Source organism: Pleurodeles waltl, chromosome 4_2 (assembly GCF_031143425.1).
Source record: "Pleurodeles waltl isolate 20211129_DDA chromosome 4_2, aPleWal1.hap1.20221129, whole genome shotgun sequence".
Taxonomy (NCBI): Eukaryota; Metazoa; Chordata; class Amphibia; order Caudata; family Salamandridae; genus Pleurodeles; species Pleurodeles waltl.
Window position 1 is genome coordinate 300,446,606 of NC_090443.1, and position 26,825 is coordinate 300,473,430.

The window sequence follows — 26,825 nt, forward strand, 5'->3', positions numbered from 1 at the left end:
ATCACATTTTGCTTTTGCGGTTTGGTATTTGGAAGGGGTGTGTTTAGGGCGCCTCTTCCAAATACTGAATCGGTATGGTATGTACTACTGTTTTGCGAATTCATTCTGGTCGCAAACCAGTAATACTTTACCACCAGTTTCAAACTGATGGTAACCCTTTTGCAAAGGAGAGGGGGTCCTCAAGGCACACCTTCCTCTTTGAGAATGTAAATAATATTTTTTTTAAGAGCAGGCAGTGCTCCCATGGACCACTGCCTACTCATAAAAAATGAAACTGCAAAGTTTCATGTTTTTATTTTTAAATACAGCGAGTTTTCCTTTAAGGAAAATGGACTGCATTAAAATAAAAGATTGCTTTACTAAGAAGCAATCACAGACATTGTGGTCTGCTGAGCCCAGGAGGCCACCCTCCCTTTGATGACTGTGATTCCTAATGGGTCGCCAATTGTGACCTATAGGTAGAAATATTTGCAACACACTAGGAATTGCTAATTAAACTCAAAGGCGTTTCATACATTAGGAATACTGATTTCCTAATTGCAATTCGGACATAATTGCAATTAAGAAATCAGTATTCCCAGTTTTAGTACATCTAGCCCAAAATCCCCAAAGAGGGAATATGTCCCAAAAATGATCACATTGATGTAATTCTCAGGACACCAGAATCAGGATAAAAATAACAGTTACGGTCAATGATTACTTAAATAGGCTTAATAAAGCCATAAAAGCCACACAAACAAGTCACAATAGTATTAATATACATTTGATCAATATACATAAATAGCCTATAGCTTAAAAAGACATCAGGGAATCCATAGCCTGTAAAGATATAAAAAAGCTACACTATCTTCCTAATTTTGAATGCACTCTGTATAAAATCAATATTCACCAGACAAACAGTATAATAAAAAAGGTGTGACATATATAGACATAGTACATTTCATATCATTCTCAATTAGGAACACACCATTCAAAATAGCAACAAAGCATAACTCTACATGCTTTTTTGCTAAAAACATATTGTTAAAACAATAAATCATCTTAACAGAGTGACATAAAAGAAAATCGAGACATCCAATACACATCTTCTAATTTTCCTAATGTGACACAGAAAAACCTGATACAGACAAGCACTGGCAACGCCAATAGGTCTCACCTATACAAGAGATATTGGCTTTGGCAATGTGTTCTGCCATGTTGTACCACAGCGTGGCTAAACGTTAGTAGCGTGGAGTGTCATAGTGGAGTGGGGAGGTAGAGTTTCATTGAGTGGATTTTTGGAGTGTCGTAGAGTGGAATTAGGGGGAGTAGAGTGTCGTAGAGATGAGTAGAGCGGATCAGAGTTCAGTGGTTCAGTGGCAGAGAGTGTCATAGAGTGGAGTGGGGTGAAATAGGGTGGAGTGGGTTGAAGTGGACTGAGGTAGTGGGGTGAATTGGATTGAAGTAGAGAGGGGTGGCTGGATTGTGGGGTTGATTGAGTGGATTGGTGTGGGATGGATTGGATTGGAGTGGACTGACATGGGGTGAGGTGGATTGGATTGGGGTGGATTCGAGTGGGGTTGATTAGATTGGATTGGGGTGGATGGTTTTGATTGGAGAGATAGAGGTGGGGTGGGGTGAATTGGATTGGAATGGGGTGAGTGGGGTGGATTAGATTGGACTGGAGTGGATTGGATTGGATTGGATCCACTGGATTGGAGTGTGGTGGATTGGACTGGAGTGGGGTGGATAGGATTGAAGTGGGGTGGAGTGGGATGGACTAGAGTGGGGTGAATTGCATTGGATTGGATTAGAGTGGGGTGGACTGAACTGGGATGGGGTGGAGTGGATTGGAGTGAGTGGGGTGGATTGGAGCAGAGTGGGGTGAATTGGAGTGAGTGGGGTGGATTGGAGTAGGGCTGGGTCAACTGGAGTGGAATGGATTGGAGTGGGGTGGATTGAAAAGGAGTGGGGTGGATTGTGTTGGGGTGTGGTGGGCTGCAGTGGGATGGATTGGATTGGAGTGAGCTGGCGTGCGTTAGATTCAATTGGAGTGGATTGGATTGGAGTGGGTGGATTTCATTGGGGTGGGGTGGATTGGATTGGCATGGGGTGAATTGGATTTAGTGGGGTGAGTTGGAGCAGGGTGGACTGGATGGATTGGATTGGAGTGGGGTGGATTGAACTGGGATGGGTTCGGGTGGATTGGAGTGGGGTGGGGTGGATTGGATTGACATGGGATGGACTGGATTGAGTGGGGTGGATTGGAGTTGGGTATGCTGAATGGATTGGATTGGAGTGCAGTGAGCTGAACTGGGATGGGGTGGGGTGGATTGGACTGCGGTAGAATGGGGTGGATTGGAGTAGAGTGGGTGGGTTGGAGTGCAGTGGGGTGGATTGGAGTGGGGTGGAATGAAATGGGGTGGGGGAATTGGGGCGTGGGTGGGGTGAACTGGAGTGGATATTGCATTGGAGTGGGGTGGGTTGGATTGGAATGGGGTGGGGAGGGCTGGGATGGGTTGGATTTGGGTGGGGTGGATTGGAGTGGGGTGAATTGGATTGGTGTTGGGTGGATTGGATTGTAGCGGGTGATTGGAGTGGGGTGTGGACTGGAGTGGAGTGGTCTGTATTGGGGTGGATTGGATTGGGGTGAATCGTACTGTGGTGGATCGGATTGGGCTGGGTGGATTGGAGTGAGGAGGATTTGAATGACTGGGATGAATTGGATTGAGTTGGGTGGGTTAAGGTAGAGTGGAGTGGACTGGATTGAGTGTGGTGGATTGGATTGGATTGGAATGGTGTTGGTGGATTGGAGTGAGGTGGATTGTGGTGGACTGGACTGCAATGAGGTGGATTCGAATGGAGTGTGTTGGTTTGTATTGGAGTGGGGTGGATTTGATTGGAGTGGGGTGGGGTGGATGGGATTGGTGTGGTGTGGTGTGGATTGGATTGGAGTGGGGTGGATTGGGTAGCAGTGAACTTGAGTGGAGTGTGGTGGATTGGATTGGAGTGGGGTGAAATTGATTTGAGTGGGTGGGTTGGATTGGAGTGGGGAGGGTTACATTAGAGTAGGGTGGGTTGGACTGGTGTTGGGTGGGGTGGATTGGAGTTGGGTGGTTTGGATTGGGGTGGATTGGACTGATGGGGGTGGATTGGACAGGAGTGGGGTGGGCTGGATTGGGGTGGATTGGATTGATGTGAGGCATACTGGATTGGTGTGGGGTGGATTGAATTGGAGTGGGGTAGATTGGAGTAGGGTGAATTGGGATGGAGTGGGTTGGAATGGATTGGGGTGAGGTAGACTGGATTGGAGTATGGCAAATTGGAGTGGGGCAGGCTGGAGTAGGGCAGATTGTTTTGGATGAAAGTGGGAAAGATTGGAGTGGGGCAGACTGAAATGGATTGGGTGAGGCAGGCTGTTTTGGATTGGAGTGGGGCAAATCAGAGTGGGGCAGAGTGTTTTGGATTGGAGTGGGGCGGATTCTTTCGGATTGGGGTCAGTGGATTGTATTAGAGTGGATTGAATTGGAGTGGGGTGGATTGGGTTGGTGTGGGGTGGAATGGATGGGAGTGGGATGGATTGAAGTGGGGTGAATTGGAATGAGTGAGGTGGATTGGATTAGGGTGAAGTGGACTAGACTGAAGTGGGGTGCATTGGATTGGAGTCGGGCAGATAGGAGTGGGGCAGATTGTTTTGGATAAGAGTGGGGCAGATTGTTTTTGACTGAAGTGCAGCTGAGTGCAGTGGGGCAGATTGTTTTGGATAGAGGCAGATTGTTTTGGACTGGAGTGGGGCATATTGTTTTGTGTTACAGTAGGGCAGATTGTTTTGGACTGGAATGGGGCAGATTGTTTTGGAGTGGTGCAGATTGTTTTGGATTGGAGTGGGTCGAATTGGAATGGGGCAGACTGGATTGGGGCAAATAAGATTGGGGTAGGAAGATTGGAGTGGGGTGGGTTGGAGTGGATTGGGGTGAGTGGTTTGGATTGTAGTGGGGTGGATTGGTTTGGGGTGCGGTGGGGTGGACAGGCGTGGATTATAGTGAGGTGGACAGGGGTGTACAGCACAATTGTGTGTTAAAGCATCATTTCAGAAATTACACAGAAGAAACATTGTCGCTTTGCAATATTTAGAACAAGATAATCGTCATATTTTGAGAACAGCGCCCACAAGCAAAAACAAAAGAAAACATGAGTGCAAAGTGATAAAAGACGACTTGGCAAAATAAGAGAAAGTTAGCTATAGAAAATAAAATGTTGCAATTTTGTTTGTCCTGCTGGGCACAATTTTGCCAGTCACACGCCTTCTGTTTGCAGGGCACTAGAAATTAAAAGGAACAAAATAGTACCTCAATCACGTTGGGAGCAGCAGACAGGCACTGATTAAGTTGAGTCAATGAGTGCGTGGTCCCTTCTTCATAAAGAGGAACGGAAATGATGCTTAGCAAGCAGTGACTAATTACAATGCTGTAAAGAAGTGGCATGCAAGCCAACAAATGGTAAGTGACAGGTGGGCTCCAATCCCTTTACTGTTATCAACAGAGTCTCGCAAGTGAGACGCATGTGCTAGCGCATGCACTCGCAGGCTCGACCTTAAAATACAAATAAAGGGGGAATGTAATTGTTATAAATACACAAGTGCCGGCTTACATTGTGTAAATGTTAAGTGTTTCAACAAAGATTTAATAAATGCTTCCCTCTGTGTCACATAAAAACCACAGAAAAGCACAAATGTAAAGTGCATTCTCATCTCATCTCAAAGACAGGGCTGTAAATGCACGCTTAAAGTGATTTTATTATTACAAGCTACTAAAAGATGTGCATGTTTAAACAAAATCTAGTCAACAAAATCTGTGCTGCGCATTCAAGATCACGGTAATATAAGGCTGACAGCCAGGTTAAGTTAACAAAAGGGAGTGCGCTACGACTCTCACTTTTTTCATTTTCTACTCGTCCGCTCTCTGTTCTGATATTGGTGATCAATATTTTGAAATGCCTTTGCTCCTCCCTCAATGGATTCTGAATCATCAAAATATTTTGAGATTCCCATATTCTCGCAGGATTTCTTTATATAATTCAATCTTGATATTTGATGGGCATTATCCAGATTCAAACACTCACAAATTATTTTTCTATTTAGTGATGTTTTTGTTCAAATAGGCTGCCAGAGTAATAAGGTAGCTAAATCAATAAATGGCCATAAATGGTATCCCTAATTCACCATTGTAGGAAGCTGACCTGGTGTGTGGTGAGCACCTATGGTGTTATCACCTTATACCAGGTCCAGGTATCCCCTGTTAGTGAAGTGTAGGCAGTGTCTAGGAAGCCAGGGCTCCCTAGAGGTAGCTGTGGATGAGCAGCCAAGACTTATCTAGGAGACATGCAAAGTTTATGCAATACCACTATAGGCGCACAGCACTTACACACATAAAAGAACAACTCAGTGTTACAAAAATAAAGGTACTTTATTATAGTAACTGTAGGAAAGTACCATCCTGCCTGGCATGTTACCACCATTTTTACTTGTGTGTCAATTTGTTTTTGCATGTCTCACTGGGATCCTGCTAGCCAGGGCCCCAGTGCTCATAGTAGTGGCCTTAATATGTTCCCTGTGTGGTGCCTAACTGTGTCACTGAGGGTCTTCTAACCAGAACCTCAGTGCTTACGCTCTTTCTGTCTTTAAAATTGTCACTGCAGGCTAGTGACCATTTTTACCAATTCTGATTGGCACACTGGAACACCCTTATAATTCCCTAGTATATGGTACCTAGGTACCCAGGGTATTGGGGTTCCAGGAGATCCCTATGGGCTGCAGCATTTCTTTTGCCACCCATAGGGAGCTCAGACAATTCTTACACAGGACTGCCACTGCAGCCTGAGTGAAATAACGTCCACGTTATTTCACAGCCATTTTACACTGCACTTAAGTAACTTATAAGTCACCTATATGTATAATCCTCACTTGGTGAAGGTTAGGTGCAAAGTTACTAAGTGTGAGGGCACCCTGGCACTAGCCAAGGTGCCCCCACATAGTTCAGGGCAATTTCCCCGGACTTTATGAGTGCGGGGACACCAATACACGTGTGCACTACATATAGATCAATACCAATGCTTCACAATGTTAACTCCGAATATGGCCATGTAACATGTCGAAGATCGTGGACTTGTCCCCCCATGCCAAATCTGGTATTGGGGTGCCAATCCCATGCATCCCCAGGGCTCCAGCATGGACCCCGGGTACTGCCAAACCAGCTCTCTGGGGTTTTCACTGCATCTACCGCTGCTGCCAACCCACAGACAGGCTTCTGCCCTCATGGGGTCTGGGCAGCCCAGTCCCAGGAAGGCAAAACAAAGGATTTCCTCTGAGAGAGGGTGTTACACCCTCTCTCTTTGGAAATAGGTGTTAAGGGCTAGGGAGGAGTAGCCTCCCCCAGCCTCTGGAAATGCTGTGAAGGGCACAGATGGTGCTCTCCTTGCATAAGCCAGTCTACACCGGTTCAGGGATCCCCCAGCCCCTGCTCTTGCACAAAACTGGACAAAGGAAAGGGGAGTGACCACTCCCCTGTCCATCACCACCCCAGGGGTGGTGCCTAGAGCTCCTCCAGTGTGTCCCAGACTTCTGCCATCTTGAATGCAGAGGTGTGAGGGCACAATGGAAGCCTCTGAGTGGCGAGTGTCAGTAGGTGACGTCAGAGGCCCCTCCTGATAGGTGCTTACCTGACTAGGTGGCCAATTCTCCTCTGAGGGCTATTTAGGGTCTCTCCTGTGGGCTTCTCTTCAGATAACGAATGCAAGAGTTCACCAGAGTTCCTCTACATCTCTCTCTTTGACTTCTGCCAAGGATCGACCGCTGACTGCTCCAGGATGCCTGCAAAACTGCAGCATAGTAGCAAGAAGACAACCAGCGACATTGTAGCGCCTAATCCTGACGGCTTTCTCGACTGTTTCCTGGTGGTGCATGCTCTGGGGGCTGTCTGCCTTCACCTTGCACTGGAAGCCAAGAAGAAATCTCCAGTGGGTCGACGGAATCTTCCCCCTGCTAACGCAGGCACCAAACTTCTGCTTCACCAGTCCTCTTGGTCCCCTCTCGTTGTGATGAGTGTGGTCCCTGGAACACAGGAACTAGATCCAAGTGACCCAGACAGTCCAGTGGTCCATCTGTCGAAATTTGGTGGAGGTAAGTCCTTGCCTCCCCACGCCAGACAGTAATCCTGTGTACTGTGTGATCTGCAGCTGCTAGGGCTTCTGTGCACTTTTGCCAAGAACCCTTTGTGCACAGCATAGCCCAGGTCCCCAGCACTCCGTCCTGCATTGCTCAACTCGCTGAGTTGACCACCAGCTTCGTGAGACCCTCTTTTGTAGTGTTAAGATGACCGCCGTGCTCAGTTTTCTTGAACCTGTGTTCAAGTACTTCTGCAGGTGCTGCCTGCTTTTGTGTGGGCTCTCTGTATTGTTGAGCGCCCCCTCTGTCTCCTCTTCCAAGGGGCGACATCCTGGTCCTTCCTGGGCCTGGGCAGCACCCATTTTCTTCAACCGCAACCTTTGCAGCTAGCAAGGCTTGTTTGTGGTCTTTCTGTGTGGAAACAACTCTGCATCCTCCAGCACACTGTGGGACATCTTCTTTGCAAAGGAGAAGTTCCTGGCATTTTCCGTTGTTGCAGAATCTTCAGCTTCTTCCACCTGGAGGCAGCCATTTTGCACCTTCATCCGGGGTTTAGTGGGCTCCTGCCCCCCTGGACACTTTCATGACTCTTGGACTTGGTCCCCTTCTTTTACAGGTCCTCCGGTCCAGGAATCCGTCTTCAGGGCTTTGCAGTCTGTTGTGGTCTTTCCAGAATCTCCTATCACGACTTTAGTGTGTTTCTGGGGAAGTAGGGTAACTTTACTCCTACTTTTCAGGGTCTTGGGGTGGGGTATCTTGGACACCCTTAGTGTTTTCTTACACTCCCAGCGACCCTCTACACGCTACACTAGGCCAGGGGTCCCTTAATGGTTCGCATTCCACTTTCTTAGTTTATGGTTTGTGTTGCCCCTAGGCCTATTGCATCCTTTTGTATTCTACAGTGTTTGCACTACTTTTCTAACTGTTTACTTACCTGATTTTGGTTTGTGTGTATATTTTGTGTATTTTACTTACCTCCAAAGGGAGTATATCCTCTGAGATATTTTTGGCTCATTGTCACTAAAATAAAGTACCTTTAATTTTAGTAACTCTGAGTATTGTGATTCTTATGATATAGTGCTATATGATATAAGTGGTATAGTAGGAGCTTTGCATGTCTCCTAGTTCAGCCAAAACTGCTGAATAGTACCTCTATTAGCCTAAGCTGCTAGAACACTACTTATCTACTAATAAGGGACAACTGGACCTGGCACAAGGTGTAAGTACCACCAGGTACCCACTATAAGCCAGGCCAGCCTCCTACAGTAACACAGATAACAGAATAGTGAATAGGCAATCCCCCAACTGGAGGTAAGTAAACACACTATTCTATGCACATTAGGAATCAGTAAATAGCACAGAAAGCCATAGGCATTGCTAAAAGCAATAGCAAATAGCGAGGGCCCTAGGGGAGAGCCAAACTATATACTAAAAGGGTGGAATGTGAAAGGCAGTCCCCCACCGAAGGAAGTGGAATCAGTAGAAGAGAGCTGGAGGAACTGGGAACCCCAAGATGTGAGCACCAGAGAGACCCCCAGTGACCAGAAGAGCAGAGGTAAGTACCTGGTCTCCCCAAAACCAACAGGAGGAATTTGGAAAAGGATTATGCAAGACCCAACCAAGACTGGAAGAACCCAAAGGTGGATTCTGACAGTAGAGGACCTGCAAAGGAAGGGGACGTAGTCCAGTTCGAGATGGAGTGTCCGGTGGTGGCAGGAGCCACTACCCACCCTTCTGTGGATGCAGGACCAGGTGGATGGTGGATGAAGAAGGTCAGCGGTGCAGCACAGGAGCCGAATAGGAGTCCCAGAAGTAATGCAAGTGATGTCCCTCGTCGGTAGTCGAGATGCAGACAGTCAGTGGTGCTGGAAAACCACCAACAAGCCTTGGGAAATGCAAGAGATGGAGAAAATGTTTTGCAAGGCTGAAGAGGAACAGCAAGGTCGAGGGGACGTGACCCAATAAGGGGAGTCTGGGGTGACCCTCAGCAGCTGGGAGAGTCACAAGAAGAGGAGGCATCCCCCACAGGAAACCCAACGGCAGCAGGCACAGGAGTTGCAGTGAGGCCCACTCAGCACAGCTGAAGAGGAGTCCCTAGTCGCCGGGAGCAGCAGGCAGGAGACTGTGCTTTGCAGGAAGGAGAGTTGGGGGCCGGGGTTACGCGGAGCTTGTAGATCCTTTGGAAGAGGAAAAATAAGCCTTGGTACCTGCATGAGTTGCGGTGCACAGGGGTACTGCCCTGCAAGGAGAGGCAAGGGTTTACTGTCTCCCAACTTGGCGAGCTGGTAGGGAGGACCAAGGGGGCCACTGTAGACCATCATCTGTGATGCAGGATCCACGCAGCTCTGGAGGGGAGAGGATCCACGCAGTTGGTCATCATTGCAGTTGGTGCCTGCGGCTGCAGGGGAGTGACTCCTTCACTCCAAGTGAGATTCCTTCTTACTTCTTGTCCAGGCTGAAGACTCATCATCCTCAGAGGTTTCACAGCCAGGGAAAAGTTGCAGTTGCTGGAAGAAGCCGGAGAAATACTATTGCAGAGCGGAGTCATCGCTGTAGTTGCAGATTGTTGGTTCCTGGAGGGTCCAGTTTCAGTCCCAGTGGCCAGAAGATGAAGTTGCAAAGGAGTCCTGCTGGAATCTTGCATGTCAAATCTGAGGACCCACCCAAAAGGAAGACCCTAAATAGCCCAGGAAGGGGGTTTGGTCACCTAGCAGGGTGACAACCTATCAGGAGGGGGCTGTGATGTCACCAACCTGACCTTGCCACTCAGATACTCCCAGGGCCCCCTGCCTACCTTGGTTCAAGATGGAAGAATCAAGTGGCCACCTAGAGGAGCTCTTGCTCTGGGGTGGTGATGGACAGGGGAGTGGTCACTCTCTTTTCCATTGTCCAGTTTTGCACCAGAGCAGGGACTGGGTGTCCCAGGACTGGTGTAAACAGGTTTATGCAAGAAGGGTACCAAATGTGCCCTTCAAAGCATACCGGTGGCTTGGAGAGGCTACCCCTGCCAAGCCATGTAACTCCTGTTTCCAAAAGGCGAGGGTGTTGCCTCCCTCTCCCAAAGGAAATCCTTTGTTGTTCTGCCTTCCTCTGCTTGAGCTGGTCAAGCAGCAGGAGTGCAGAAACCCGACTGGAGGGTGGCAGCAGCGCGGGCTGCCTAGAAAACCCCAAAAGACTGTAAGGAGCAATGCTGAGGGGACCTCTAAGGAGCCCTCAAGGTGCAAGGAATCATACAACCAATACTTGCCCAGGTTCTGAATTACCATTATGTAGCTGGACATAGGTAGTGACCAATGTCCAGTGCACAGGTAAAATGGCTTCCTCGCACTTACAAAGTCCAGTGTAGTGGAGCTGGAGTTCGTAGGGGCACCTCTACTCATACAGGGGTGCCCTCACACACAGGTACCTGCACCCTCCTCTTAGGGATAGACGGGCTTGCCAAAGGGGTGACGTACAGTGACTTGGTGCAGTGACCTGTAGCGAAAGGGTGCACGTACCTTTTCACATAGACTGCAATGGCAGGCCTGCAGACACATTTTGCATGGGCTCCCATGAGTGGCACAATACATGCTGCAGCCCATGGGGAACCCCTGGTGCTCCAGTGTCCTGGGTACCTAAGTACCTAAGTACTCTATACTAGGGACTTATATGGCGGCACCAGTATGCCAGTTGTGGGGTGTGCAAAGTCATAAGCATCCAAATTTAGAGGGAGAGAGCACAGTCACTGGGGTCTTGGCTGGTGCAGCTGCACCCGTCGCGCAGATCACTGCCCGTAAATCGGGCAGTGACCTGCGTGATGGGGCACTGCACAGGGGCACCTGCACTGCCCATGCCAAGTGCATGGACAGTGCAGGGGCCCCCAGGGGGGCCCCGGAGCACCCCTTCTGCCAGCCTTTCCCTGGTGGGGGAACCCGCCAGGGAAAGGCTGGGGGCAGTACAGGTCATTATCCACAGGGCAGCAGCACTGCCCTGTCGGATAATGATTCCTTCCACCGTCAAGCTGCCTGTCGGATGCAGCAGGCGGCCCTCCATATGTCCATTATATGGCGGTTCAGCCTGCCATGCCGGTGGCGGGCTTTTCACCCGCCGTTGGCATGGCGGGCTGAAGCGCCGGGGTTCATTATGACCCCCTAAGATTCAAGCATTGCTCAATAGTACCCAGTTCTTTCCAAAAACCATACTGTACATCACAAGTTATGTTATTTTCTTCTGCCCAGATTTCTAATCTTGACAGCCTCTAAGTGTTGAAGCTAATAAAGAAATACGCCTGTAACATCTGGGTAAGAGTTATTCCCTTTTTTTTTAAATTGGGACATTCATGGACTGATTTCTTTTAGGGAGCGAACCACCTTTTACCGCAACTTTCAGCACATTGGTAACCGGAGTAGCATAAATCAAAATGTTTTCTAAATATATATAATGTCACTCCATTAGGTCCCGGAGCTCTCCCTTTTCTGCTGTTCTTAAGGCCACTAATTAACTCCCCTAGATCTAAATAAAGGGGCTAGAGGGTATCTCAGCAGCCCCATGTTGGTTCTCCAAAGAGGCGATGCACCTGGTGAGTAAATAAATGAAGTGTTTTATCCACTCATCCGGGGAGGGGGTGTTGGAGGGGGGATTTTTCCAGTTTACACAATGGGGAAGGACGTATCCCTTAAAAAGAGGCATTAACAACTACCCGATTGTCTGCTAGCTTCTAATAGAGCCTACATTGTTTTACTACCTCTCTGCCTCAAGGGGATTGCTTTAAAGCCTGTTTAGGGCACTATGGGCCTTTGTATAGACTGAGTCAAACCACCCTTGCCTTTTCACTAGTTGGGAGCCCGGGCCCGAATTAAAACCTCCTTAAACTCATATCTAACAAATTGGTAAAAAGGAAATTCTATAACTCCCTTAGTCACTTTCCCTGGTTAGTTGATAGAGATTAGAACCACTAACCCACTTTTAACCCTACCATTATTTGTACTGATCGCAGGGGAGCAAAATGACAAATACCCATCTAATTGAAAAGAACTGGTTAAGGTTTCTTGAAAACACAAAACAGAGTAATTGCGTTTGCAATAATCCAGTCGGAATTCCATAATTTTGACCTTGTCCCCGCAGTATTCCATCACAGTATCTTTACACACTCTGGTGAATACTGGTGGTATACCCTACACGCCATCCACCTTATGGCTGCCCACGCCTCCCTGCAAAGAGTTAGTTACTGAATTCTCGGCTTCCTGGACAGAACGAGTCAAAGGCACATTCCCATCCTGATCCAAAAAAGAGTTTAGGGGAGTAAAACGATTATAAATACAAACTGATTAGACAGACGCACTTAAGTGACCGGGATTTTAGGATTGACTAATAACTAATGTGGAATTGTGCATGCCATGGGCTACATTACTTAAGGAAAGGGGACTGTAAAAATTGCCTAAAGGAACTATCAATATCTTATTGTTGAATGGTAAAGGAGAGGCCAATAATGCTAAAGCTTTTCCCGCAAAAAATGCAGAATGTAAATTGACCACTGCACAAGCCTACATGTTTTCGGTGCCTTCCCCATCCGCGGGACACGTCCGACCATGCTGATAGGGTCCAGCATGTATTTAAACCTTCCTACTTTCTAGCCCATCCAATGGCTACCTTTGGGACAGATTTAAGAGTCCTAGCGCCTCCTTGCGCCACATTAGCATCATTTTGTGCAAAACGAGGCCAAAATTGCTGTGCCAAATTGACAAAGTGGCGCAGTGCATGCATTGCGCCACTTTGTAACCCTTTGCGCTAAATTAGGCCTGCGCCAGGCATAATGTATGGAAAGGGGATGTTCCCCCGTTAGGGGAGCATGCCTTTTAATGCCTGCTCAGAGCAGGCGTTAAAAGGAGGCACACCATTGTTTACAATCGGCCTCAATGGGATTTGCAGGATTAGCATCAACATTTTTGATGCTAATCCTGCAAAGCTCTGAACTAGCGTCAACATTTTTGACACTAGTTCCCTAACTACTGCCATGGTGTGCTGTATATTAGATACAGTGCACACATGGTGGTGTTAGGGGGCGCTTAGGGGCACAAGAAAAGTGGATGTGCACTGGGTGCAGCACCACTTTTCTTAAATCACGCCCTTTGTTCTTTAACTTGAACTACCCCTCTTCTGTTCAGGTTGAAGACGCAGCACCCACTTCAACACACTTACAGGGTATCCTCAGATAGCAATTGTAAAAACAATTCTGTCCCATCCTCTAACTTTTCCCCTGATTAAATTTTGAGAACCACATGCCGGAGCTGTCTAGATCAGTGGTTGGAACCTCCATCCAGGGCTACATACTCTTTCTACGTATCCGCAGGGGCTAACTCGACATCACCTCCTGTTAGCCGTGAATAAGTAAAAGGTACACATTCCTGATTATTAGGTGGGTGATAGAATTAGTCTTGGCTACCCGAGTTTGACCATCAAGATAACAGTTTGACCAAGTCTAAACAAGTTTTGCAAGTGACCTCCAAAGTGTTAATCCTTTCTGAGAATTTATTAAAAGAATACTACACAAAAGTCTCTAGAGAGCATGGAGCATTTTCCATCAGCAACTGTTGCTTTAGGTTTATGGCGTCCACAGCATTCTGCTCCAGAGCTATAGCTCCCTGTTGATCTTTCAGTAGATCCCCAGATAGTGAATGTGAGACTAGGCCCACCTTTGGCTTTGAACGTTCACTATGTATGGCCCCTTTTGATTTCTTAGCTGCAGGTAACTCAGGTTCTTTAGGGAAGCACGCTCTATTGCCAATGGTTCATTGATGACACATGGGTTATTGGGACCTGGGGTATGGGCTACTGATGGTTGTGCTAATGGGCAGCAGTCAAGTGGAATAGTGTGGTCTATAGTATGGCTGCTTCCTTCGCGGTCCATGGAGCGTTTGCAAGCCTGATTTCATCATTAATGGCCCCATCACATTTGTTAAAAAAGTTACAATATTGAGTGCCACCAATTTCTCCTTACCCATTTGGGAAGAAGTATTAGCCAAACTTCAAAAGGGATATCAAACGAAAGAGGGGTAGCCCAGCTTGGCCTCCTCGGTACTCTGATGGGCACAGACGTGCCAGTTCTGGACCTGGTGCCTCATGTGCGGTCCACGCTGCGGGACATTGAGGACTGCGAAAAGGATGATCTTGAGCCAGTTCAGCCTTCTCCTCCTCCCAGCAAGCTGCAGAACACGAGTGGGGTTGTGGGCAACTGAGTCCAGCCCTAACCTAGTAGCTTTCAGGATTCCCATTCTAGGACACATGGAGCTATAAAAGCACTATGTTAAGTCTGCCTTGCCTTCTCCTCTTTCCAGCACGCTGCAGAACATAAGAGGGATCGAGCGGGAGGAGAGCAGCACATATAACAAAGGCATATTTTTTGTGTTAAAATGGCTGCTTTATTAAAAACAGGTGCCCATCACATGTAACCCAAAGCCTTATGCCTTACAAACTATTAACCTCGCTCTACAACAAGTCACCTACAATTGCTAATCCTCCCCCACCCACACATCATATCCTACCAATATCTAAATCCTACTCTAATGCAGAATTGAAAATGGTAACCTTGAACCTCCCCTAGAACCTAACCTATATCTCTTAACATCAATGTATCTAAAATTCCTAAAACGTAACTTTTAGTTTCTTGCTTTCTCCAGGTACCCTTTCTTGACACCTTTCCGTATATCCTGAATTCGCCTATGACAACAGTCAACTTTTTTTCAAAACCCTTCTAACTTCTAGGCCAACTGCTGTGCACCTGCTTCAAGAGCAACCTAATATACATTGCCCTGCCCTGAGCACCTGTATCCAACAAAAGCTAACCAAAATTCCATGGAACTGAAAAAAATTAAAAGGAAGAACACCCCTTCTTAAACTAAATGGGGAGGGAGGGAGGGTAGCTTTCTCTAAATGCACAGCTACTGGGTTACCTTACAAAATGGTGGATGCCTAATCTAAATGACTTGTATTATATGTTGTACTATCCCGCTTTTGCAGGCATAGACAAAATGAGCCCATAAAATGCCTGGGTGGTTCCAATCACCCAATAATGCCTGGGGAACACTCTCGTAGGTTGCCTCCCCCCAAAACCCATTGGAAGAGAGGAGAGCAGCACATACATCAGGGGCATATTTTTAGTGGGAAAAAGGGCACTTTATTGAAAACAGGCGCACATCACATGTAACCCTAGGCCTTATGCCTTGCAAACTATTAACCTGGCTATACAACAAGTCAGCTACGATTGCTAAACCTCCCCACCCCTAAAATTCCCATCCCCACATCATATCTTACTAATTACCTACTAGAATGCACAATAAAAAATGGTAACCTTTAACCTCGTCTAGCGCTAAATCTATGGGTCATATTTATACTTGTTTTGTGCCGAATTTGCGTCATTTGTTTTACGCAAATTCAGTGCAAAACTAGCTCCATATTCATACTTTGGTGTTAGACCCGTCTAGCGCCAAAGTTATGGAGTTAAAGTCACTTTTTGGACGTAGAAACCTATCTTGCATCAATGAAATGCAAGGTAGGTGTTCCCATCCACAAAATGACTGGATGGCCTTAGCGCCACATTTATCCCCCGTGCTAAAATCACGCACGGGGGAAGAGGGGTCAAATAATGGTGCAAAGCTTGCTTTGCACCATTATTTAACACCTGGGTCAGGGCAGGCGTTAGGGGACCTGTGAGCCTATTTCCATGATGGAACACAATGGAATAAGCCCACTGGTGCCCTCCCCAGGGACACCCTCACCCACTCCAGAGGGACAGTGGAAGATGGGGGAACCCAGCCCAGGTAAATATAGGTAAGTACAGGTAAGTCTTTTTTTTAAGTGCCATTGGGGCCCCTGAAATGGCCCCCCTACATGGCATTGGGTGCAGTGGCCATGCCCAGGGGACCCTGGTCCCATGTGCTGGCCATTTGGATGGTAGGCATGACTCCTGTCTTTTCTAAGACAGGAGTCATGTGGTATGGATGGTTTTGCATCAGAAAATAACGCTAGACTGGTTAGAGTCATTTTTTTTTTACTCTAACCTGCCTAATGTCATTTTTTGGTGCAAAACCCCCTTCTCCCATACCGCCACCTCACCCGGCTAGCGTCATTTTTTTTTACGCTAGCCTACCCTTTGCACTGGCTTGCATCATTCCATAAATATGGTGCTCGGCTGGCGTTCAAGAATGGAGCAAGCCGGTGCAAAAATGTTTGATGCAAAACTGTGTTAGTGCAGTTTTGCACCAAAAAGTATAAATATGCCCCTATATCTCTTAAAATCTTTAACCTCGCCTAGCACTTAACCTATATCTCTTAAAATCTATCTATCTAAAATTCCTAAAGCATAACTTTTATTTTCCTGCCTCCTCCCGGTGTCCTTTCTCGACATCTTCCCCTATATCCTGAATTTGCTTATGGCAACAAAAATCTATTTTATTTCAAAACCCTGCCAACTTACAGGCCAACAGCCACTCAGAAAAAGACCCCAGAACCTGACATTTTCTGACTCCCCCCACCCCCCAACTAGGGCCAACCACTTCACCTGTGCATGTTCAAAGCTCGAACCAGGGTCTTCTTTAACTGCAAAATGTAAAGATCCATCATGTAGCAAGACAAACGCAGTTGTTAATGGAAGGGACTATCGATGTCCCGGTTGATTTTGTGATGAGTTGTCTCGAAATAGTGTTGAGGGATAACTTCTTTGAATTTGATGGAGACATATTCAGACAAATCAAGGGAGTAAGTATCGGTGCTGCATGTGCTCCAAGTGTGGCAAATATTTACATGGGTCTCTTTGAAAGAAGACACATATATAATGAAATTGCCCCTTTTTTTGAAAATGTCACTCAGTGGGGGTGCTACATTGATGACATTTTCTTTATTTGAGAAGGAGATAGAGAACACCTTCAGGAGTTTGTTGAGTGGCTTAATTTGTGTGACAACAACCTCAAATTCACTCCTAATGTTAGCAATCATAAGGTAGAATTCTTGGATATTCTTATCTTTGAGGAAAAGGGATATCTTCAAGTGACTCTATTTACGAAACCTACGGCCAGGAATACATTATTACATTTTGATAGCTATCACCCTAGCTGCCAATGACAGAGCATTCCTTTCAGTCAGTTCCTCAGAATTCAGAGGAGTTGTAGTAGTATTAATGAATATGATAGGAATGCCAAAAGGATGAATGATAATTTTCTCCAGAGAGGATACCCTTATAGGGTAATTCAGGATGCCTATAAGAGGGCGAAGTATTATGATCGGGACATCTTCCTTGAACCTCACAGGAAAAAAGAACAATCTAGAATGGTATGTGTAATTAGACATTCTAATATCAATAGCAGGTTACAAGGAATTATCAATACTCATTGGAATATATTGAACACCAATGATGACTATGCTCCTCTCCCTAAACCTATGTTTGCGTTTAAGAGAAATTCCAACTTGCAAGATAAATTGGTTCAAGCTAGATCGATGAAAGATAATACTTTCATTCAGAAGAGTATCACAGGAACCAATCCTGTCTTGGGCAACCATCGGTGTGGAGTCTGCCATGCCTGTGCCCAAGCTATGTTATCTGATATTTTTCAGTACAAAAACAAAATGGTATATCTAAAATCTACCACCAACAGTCAAAGCTGCAATGCCGTTTATTGCATTATGTGTCCTTGCCATCTAGGATATGTGGGGGAGACGGGAAGACAATTCAGAGTTCGATTTAGTGAAGATATGTCAGCGATCAGAAATCGACAGCTTCAAGCTCCCCTAGTTGATCACTGTATAGAGAAGGGACATGAGGAAGGGGAATTGAAATGGATTATCCTTGAGAAGATTGTAACACTACAAGGAGACACTGATAAGCACAGAAAAAAAGGGAAGTTATTGGATCTATTTTCTAGACACGGTACATCAAGGACTTAATGACAAAATACCGTGGGAGAATGCTTTCTTGTGATAGGTCAGTTAGCCCCTTTTAAATCTTTTTCAGTAAGAGAAATCTAACATGGGGTTTCATTACCCTTTGTTGGATCCATATCCTTCTCCGGGTGTCATCATAGATGGATATTCTTTGATAATTATTAAGCTTTCATTGTCTAGATATGCCCTTCCTTATGTCTTCTTGTTTGTCTGGAGGTAGACCCGTACAAGATTATCTTGCAGCATGATAAAGGATTCTCTACACTAATGAATTGCACCATAAGGACGCATGGGGCTCAGTATTGCTGAATACCCGCCTTCATAAAAATTGGATGGTGCATATGTGTGTTGCCATCATTCTCACATTTTCATCTATTAATTTTTGATTTAACTGGGGTTATTACTAGTAATTTTTTTCAGTCCTTATTTGGGGGATTGTTTTTTATCTGACAGATCTTGTAATTCATATCTCCTCTTAAAGATCGATAAAAATATTCGTTGTTTCTTGGGATAGACAGCTGTTATTTTTGCAACTGACTAATGTGTACTATCATGTACAATTTTAGGGCATTTTTCAGTTCATTTTTTGAAGTGTGGCAGCCACACATTCCTGCTTCACTTCGAGACATTTACTTGCCCGTCGTCTAATTTATTCTAATCTCGCTACATATCGTGAGCACTTCCAATTCTGACTTCTTTCTCTCGTTAGTTCTTAAGTGACATTATTTCGCTTTTCATGTGGACATATTTTTCAGATAGGTGGAGAGAACGGGTGGGAATCAGTCATCGATTTGGCCGTTACCGTTGGCATGAGACCCATCAGGTAAGCGTGATGAGGGATTTACAGAATATTACATTGAAACAGCAGTTTACACACAGAGTTTTCCGTTTGTAGCAACGTCCGTCTGCTTATTCAGACGAGGTATTGGGGCAGTGACATATTTTTGATTTGGCTTTTATCTTTATGAAGAAATCTTGGTCTATGTGCGATGATTGAGGATGGAATCGTTTTACGATGGAGGATGCATGGTGCTCTATAAGTTCTAAGCCAAGAAGTAAGACAGTTATACTTCACTGTTTTTGTTGCCAAGTGGGGCGACACTTTAATGGAGCTGACTTGGTAGTAGCTCCGGGTTATCACTTTATTGAGAACATGCATTTACTGGAGCAACCGATATTTTTAATCTACCTTTTGGAGCTATTTATAATTTCTATCTTTAACACTCTTTGATGGGTCACTTAGGAGTATCTATGTTTGTGATAAGAAAAGACTGGAATTTCTTTTCCCTTCCAATACAGCTAGTGTGGATTATGACCAATGGAAAGTATTGCCATCAACAGATAAGGCTATTTTATGAATTAATAAATACCACAACAGGAACAGAGGATTCCTTGCAACATTGCTATCTGTATTGAAGTTTTGTGTATTGTGAAATTATAATCATGTTGAATTAGTACACTGAGATTAGTTGGTGCTATTGGGAAAGTTCTTTATGTTTGTTTCTTTAAGTGCTATTTATGTATATGCTTTGTCCTTCTTTGGATTGTATGTTATTCTGTATGACTGAGCTGGTGTGATTGTGTAGTTTTTTAGCTTTTAAACCTTTTTGTCCCAGGGGGCATAAGACTATTTTTGTTCCTTTCAATAACTATATTTATGTCTATATACGTTTTTGAATAATAAATATTTTGGCATTAGAGACATCCCGATGTATTTTGTAGTTTGGTGTCTTGCGACACTTATTCTTTCGTCTTTTTTTATTAGTGAGGGATTCCGTTTGTTAGGAACCCAATATTGAAGGTGGGTTTTCTTCTGTTATTGCAAGACAAATTCACCCCATCTCCCTGGAAAAATTCCACAGTGTCAAATTTCAGGTCCAGATGTTCTACCCCATCCAAGTTTTCATCCTTGCAGAAATCCCTATTGATTTTCCACCTCGCTTTGTCTATGACTGTGGGCCTCCTTGCCCACCTCTATGCTCTCCTTGGAATAAATTCCATCCAAATAACGAAATAATGTAACATCCTGACCACTGTCATTTGATTTCCTTCAAACCCCTTTTTATTTCTTTTGACAATGCTAACCCTTTTGTAATGACCATGTTGTTTTCTCCTAAATGTAGGACCAGAGCATCAAGGCAGCAATGATATCGCAACCGGCTATTGAAACAGTGTGACAGCTCCCTGCATCGCATCCCCCTTTTACCATACAATGATACAGTAAACTAACAGTTGTTGAACCCCAGGTTAGAGCCATGACCTCTCTGCACCCCGTGCCTTTCCGCCCACTTAATGAACGAGTGTCCCACAAACCAGATAAGTAGGGACACTACCTCCTGGCCTGCTACAGCAACTGAAATAACATAAAGGGTCAGCAAACCAAAACAACATCACATCAACCTGTCTCCCCCTCAAATCTCACATATCTCTTGAAACATTCAGAGGACCAACTCCCCAAACCCATAATCAGTTCTCTGCCACAACCTCATCTTGCTGCTTCAGTGGCCACCCCCATCCTGAAAGAATGAGTGCCAAAGGCACCTGAATCTTCCCCCAGGAGTACCAGAGCTTTTCTTAAAAACGCCATGAGTTGGAAGGAAGTTACCTGATCCCAGAGCCATGTAGGAAAACCTCTTTGCGCAAGCTCCGAGCCAAACTTCACAGACTTTCTCCCCATCTAACCGGGCACAACACATGCACGGGGTAATTCTAAAGCCTCATTTTCTTCTAATGTGCCCTCTGATCTGTTTTGGACAGAAAAAGCTCAATGCCACCTCCGTCCACATGACATTGTCCCAAGTCAAACCCCTAGAACTCCCATCCCCCCAGTAACTCCGACACTCAAAAGGCTCTGAAAAACATCCACAACATCAGTGTGGAAAACAATACACTTCCCCTTCTCTGTCACAAACCACCGGCAAGAATTCAGCCACCTTCCTGAACAATCAATGGACACAACAACGGTCTCCATCGAGTTCTCCCACTGCCTCACTCTCTTGTCCAGCCCTCAAGAATCCGCTTTCCCAATCGCCCCGTCCATGAGGGGTACCCCCAAAATAGCTTGCCCATGAATGCACTCCCCACCAATTTCCTTGTTATGTTAACCCTGGACAAGCCCTTTTTGATCAAAGGCAAAATGAACTGTACAATACCTTCATTCCTGCTCTAACCCGCTGGTATACTCTGTGCACCACTCTGTATGAACTCCTCCCATGTCTGTGTATAAGTTCTCCTTGTGGACTCCACCAGTGACCCTACTACCAGCTGGAACCTCCTCTGTCTCCTATGCTCCACATATCTGCTGGCAGCAGTGTCTTGTCCCTGTCCGCCTCCATGACCAGCCCATGGACCCTCTCCCACTGTGAACGAGACAAGGCATCCGCAATGTCATTGTCCACTCCCAGTACATGTTATGCCTTGAACACAATATTGTATTTCAAACAATTCATCACGAACGCCCGCTCTTTGTGCTCCATCAAAGGGATACCATTGAAGTTGTCCAAAAACATACGCCACATGTGCAAATCCTCTTGTGTTCCTGCAGACAACCTCAAGTGATGGTGAGGCTGAGACAAACCCACCAATGACAACCTCAAGTGCCTACAAATGTTCCTCCCTGCTCTGATCACCCTGCAAGCGAAATTCAGATGACCCATCAACACCTGTACCTCACACACTAGAACTTAGTCCTTAGCGGACAAAAAGTCCACCAGCAACCGCATGTATAGACTCTTGTCCATTGGTAAATGGGCTTCCATAGACACCAAAACAAGTTCAAAGCCAAGAAAGTGTAAAACTGTACTAGGCCCTAATGTTTTATTGTCTGGTGCCAAAGGCACACCTATGTCACCCATGAGCTCCTGAAAACTTGCCAGCTACCACTGGCAGTTCTCAGAACCGGGCTGATCCACAAAGAAGTCATCCAAATAGTGTGTGATTGATGAATGCCATGTGCATCATGTGAGCAATCACTGCAAAAAGGAACTGAAATGCTCAAATAGTGCACATGATTTTGTGCAGCCCATGAGTAATGTCTTATTCACATACCATTGACCATCAGAGTGAATGCCCAGTAGTTGAAAATCATCACGATGTACCAACAACAGCCTATTAGCAGACTTGATATCGCTCTTTGCCATGTGCTTCCCTTTCCCCATTTACTCAACCAGTGACATAGCAATATCTTCAGAGATGTAGTACACGATACAATGTTGTCCACTATAAAATCAGTGTTGTACTAGTTGAAACTGACCTCTTTCCTTTTTCAGCACCACACCAGTGGAGGATATAATGAGGTCCCCTACAGGGTCCAATCACCAAATGTGACCGTCATCCTGGCCTCCTGGATCGCTTTGTTCAGTTTTTCCTCTACAACTGTTTTCTGTGCCTTGGCAGGCTTGAGATTGTCAGCACACCTCCGTAGTTCTGGGCCCTCATAACCAGGGTCGGATTGGTAAGGCGGGCACTCGGGCAATGGCCGATTGGCCAGTGTCTTAGATGCAGCCATGGGCCGCGTTTTAGGGCAGAGTGGTGGCCGATTTGAGATCGATCTGTGCCTGTTCAGATGCTACCATTTCTGGAGGCCTTGTTATCTCCCCTTCACCAACAGGACAGGAGTCATCAATCCCAGTCCTCAAACCCCCACCCCCACCCGCCCCCCACCACATTGATACAAATGCTGGGCCGACACATTGATAAAAAAACCTAACTTGGGCCGGCTACGGGCACATTAATGTATGTAGATTGAGCAGGGGGCCTGAACAGAAATGGCCTCACTGATATTCAGCTATGGTTCACTAGTGTGCACTAATCCATGCACAAGGAGAGATGGCAATGTTTGCCTCTTTTTAAATCTCAGTGGAGCTAAGAAAACAAAAGTTATACTCTTAGATCTTGACAGCTAGACAGATCATTCTGTTTCTGTTTTTTAGGAAGTCTCTTTTAGAGAACACCCCTCCTTATTTTGATACTATTTCAAACACTGAAGCAGTGCTATGCGAAAAGGCATAATCCGCAATTGCGGGCCACTTTTTTAATAGGGTGCCTGGACCTATTTTTCATCCCAATCCAACCTTGCTCATAACCCAACTGGAAAGCCCATCAAAAACCATCACTCAACTAAAAATCCAGTAAGTCCAACTTAATTGAAGTATGAGCTCTTTCCCACTGCCCCGTGTGACCCCCCTACCTTCCGAAAGACTGAGTTCTGTGCATTGTGTTGGGGCCCAACATTTCCTTGCTCTTGTGTCCAGTGCCCTGACTGCTGCTGTCCCCGGAAGACCCTCGCTGCCCAGTAGCAATGAACAAGAGCGTGCTTTCCTGTACACTTGTTGTCGGTATCCTCTATACTTGTGTTCATCTCGGGGGCTGCTCCCGAAGCCAAACATGGTGCCAAATCATCCCCACGGAGCCATGATTAAGCCATCCCCTGCCAGTCCTGCCATCCCGGCCTCTCTGCCATTATCCCCACTGTCAAGTACTATGGCCCTCATTCCGACTTCGGCGGGCGGCGGGCGCCGCCCGCCGGTCGGAAACCGCCAAAAGACCGCGGGGGTAATTTTGACTTTCCCGCTGGGCCGGCGGGCGATCGCCAGAAGATCGCCCGCCGGCCCAGAGGGAAAGCCCCTGCAACGAGGAAGCCGGCTCCGAATGGAGCCGGCGGAGTTGCCGGGGTGCGACGGGTGCAGTGGCACCCGTCGCGACTTTCACTGTCTGCAAAGCAGACAGTGAAAATCTGTATGGGGCCCTGTTAGGGGGCCCCTGCACTGCCCATGCCAATGGCATGGGCAGTGCAGGGGCCCCCAGGGGCCCCACGACACCCGTTCCTGCCATCCTGGTTCTGGCGGTGAAAACCGCCAGAAACAGGCTGGCGGGAAGCGGGTCGGAATCCCCATGGCGGCGCTGCAAGCAGCGCCGCCATGGAGAATTCCCTGGGCCAGGGGAAAACCGCCGGGAAACCGCCGGTTCCCCTTTTCTGACCGCGGCGTCAGAATAGCCCTGGAAGCACCGCCAGCCTGTTGGCGGTGCTTCCGCTGCCCTCCGCCCTGGCGGTCAGAGACCGCCAGGGTTGGAATGAGGGCCTATGTTACATGCGAAGGCCACACCTGACACCACGCTGATGTTTCCTGTGTCCCCCTGGGCCTGGCAACTCAATTTGTGTGTGAGTCCCTGGGGTAAGCCGACACTCTTCCCCATTAATAGACACCCAGGCCTGCCCATGAATGACCGCATTGCTAGGATCTCCTAGGGCCCACCCACGTGCCACTGCCTCTGGAGAATCTCCCAGGGCCCGCCGGCACTCAGCCACAGCCTGCCTTGTAACTGCCTACCCAGCCCTCCATAAACTGCAGTGCCGGCCGCTGTGCTGCCCTACGTGTGCCCCATGTACCATACACTTGCAGAGGGGTCGCTCTCCTTACACAGGAGCAGCCCCTTTCGCTTACCTTTCTCACAGGCGAGTTGCTGCACAGGGCAAACATGCCAGGACCACAGCAGCAACTCCTTCGGCCACCCAGAGAGCTGGGCAGATGACAACACGGATCCCTCAGGCCAACAGGCCCAGCCTGGCGGCCTCCTGCAAATGTAAATGTAAATGTGCAGAAGGTGCATAGCCTCTTTCAAGCGCTTGGCATGCATCAGCACTACTCACCCTGCAATAATCACACAATCACTCTCTATAAATGTGCAACCACCAGGTCACCTTACAAAATGTTGGCTGCCTACTCTAAATGGCTAGTTTCATATGTTGGGCTATCCCACGTTTGCGAGCATAGCCCAAAATTAGCCCTTAAAATGCCTGGACTGTTCAAATCGCCCAATAATCATGGAAGAACACTCCTGTGGGTCGGTTTCCCCCAAAGCCCATTGTGGGCAATTCATACATGCCCATAGAACTGATTCAGGTAAGCGACTCCCGATTTTTTAAGGCAAAAATGGCTTTATTTTGTCTGTCTCCCACCTGAGATTGCCTCCCCTTCAATAGAAGTCAATGGGAGAAATACACTCTCCTGATTTTTTTATTAAAATCTCCCACTGGCAATTGAGCCCATGCCAACTGAGCAGCTTTCAGGATTCTTGCGCTGCAAGACACGGGGGAGCACTAAAAGCATGATGTTAAGCCAGTCCTGCCTTTTCTTCCTCCCAGCAGGCTACAGATCACAAGGGGGATTTAGGGCAATCAAGCCCATCCCACCCAAGCAGCTTTTAGGATTCCTGTGCTGTAGGATACAAGGATCGCTAAAAACGCAATGTTTTTTTTTCTTTTTTTAATCATTTTAATTTTATTTGTTGTCATATAAAGCAGATACAATTGCAAGAACGCTGTATTAGAGTATTAATCAAATATTACAGCACCAGTTCCTGTCCCCACCTACGCCTCCCTCCTTTCCCATATCAGCAATATTCTTGCCCGAGTGGGTGGCTCATTATAACATTCAGTTAGGTGTTAGTCCGTTAAATGTTCCCATGTTCCCAATCCTTCCTCCATGCCCCTTGCCCTTTGTCTCAGACCATGCTCAGCTGCTCCAACTCTGACAAGTGCATGTCCTCCGAATCCCAGGTCCCCTAAATCTTCTCATATTTTTTCACACAGCCCCTGTCTTTATACACTTCCTTTTCTAAGTTTTTGCAGCCTTCCATGTCCTCTTCCCATCTCTTAAGTGTTGGGGTGGGGGGGGGGGGGGGGGGAGTCTTGCTTCCCTATGACTGAACGATGTTCCGCTTTGCCACCATATAACCCACATTTACCATGATCTTTTTGCATCTTGTGAGGTCTTAGGGCACCCATATGCCCAATAGAGCCATTAGGGGTGTCAGATCAAAGGCAATCCCCACTGCTACCATCGAGTTTGTGATTTGCTCGTAAAAGTGGCATATTTCTGGGCATATCCACCAAGTGTGTATGAATGTCCTTCTGCCCCACAGTGTAAGAGTTTTAGTTGTATTAACTGGTATTTACCCTTAAAGGTTCTTTCAGGTGGGAAACCCAGTGCCTCTTGCCAGTCTTCGGCATCAAGCTCCCCGACATCCCTTTCCCATTTTTCTTTAAGGCGAATCAGTATTCCCTGTGTTTCAAACTAGTGTGCCGTATGTGAGGGATATCAGTTTATGTTTCACCTGTCCGCCCAGTAGCCTCCGTTCTAGCAGGGAGTCTTTGTGTGTTTCCTCAGCTATATTTATGCTATGGGTGAGTACCTGCCGCAGTTGTCTGGATTTAAGCCATTGTGTAGTTGGCATCTCGTATTCCTTTTAGAGGAGATCAAAGGGAACCACGCTACTAGCGTCCCACACCTCTGCCAAGGTCGACATACCAATTGCATCCTACCCTTGGAAGCCCTGCAGTGAAGTCACTTGCCACATTCGTGCGCCTTCCCAAAGTGGTCTGCAGAGTGCGAGTCTTGTGTCCCACGTCATCTCTTTGAGCAGACCATTCCATCTCTTTACCACTGTGCACGTTGCCGGGAATGCCCTCTCTCGCAATCGGCTCCCATATAGTTCATGCTGAAGTCTGTCATTCCCCACCTGTCCATTCTGAATGCTGGGTCCTCCCTATCTGCATACACCCAATCGTTCACTATGCTGACCTACACCACCTCACAGTAATTCTGTAGGTTCGGGAGTGCTATCCCTCCTTCAAATTTAGAGCATTGGAAAGTCTATAGTGCTAAGCGTGGTGGGCCACCTGCCCAGAGTAGCGTCCTTAACAGGGTGTCTACTCATTTAAAGAAGGACTTCGGTATCGCATTTGGGCTATTTTGTAAAACGTACGTTAGTC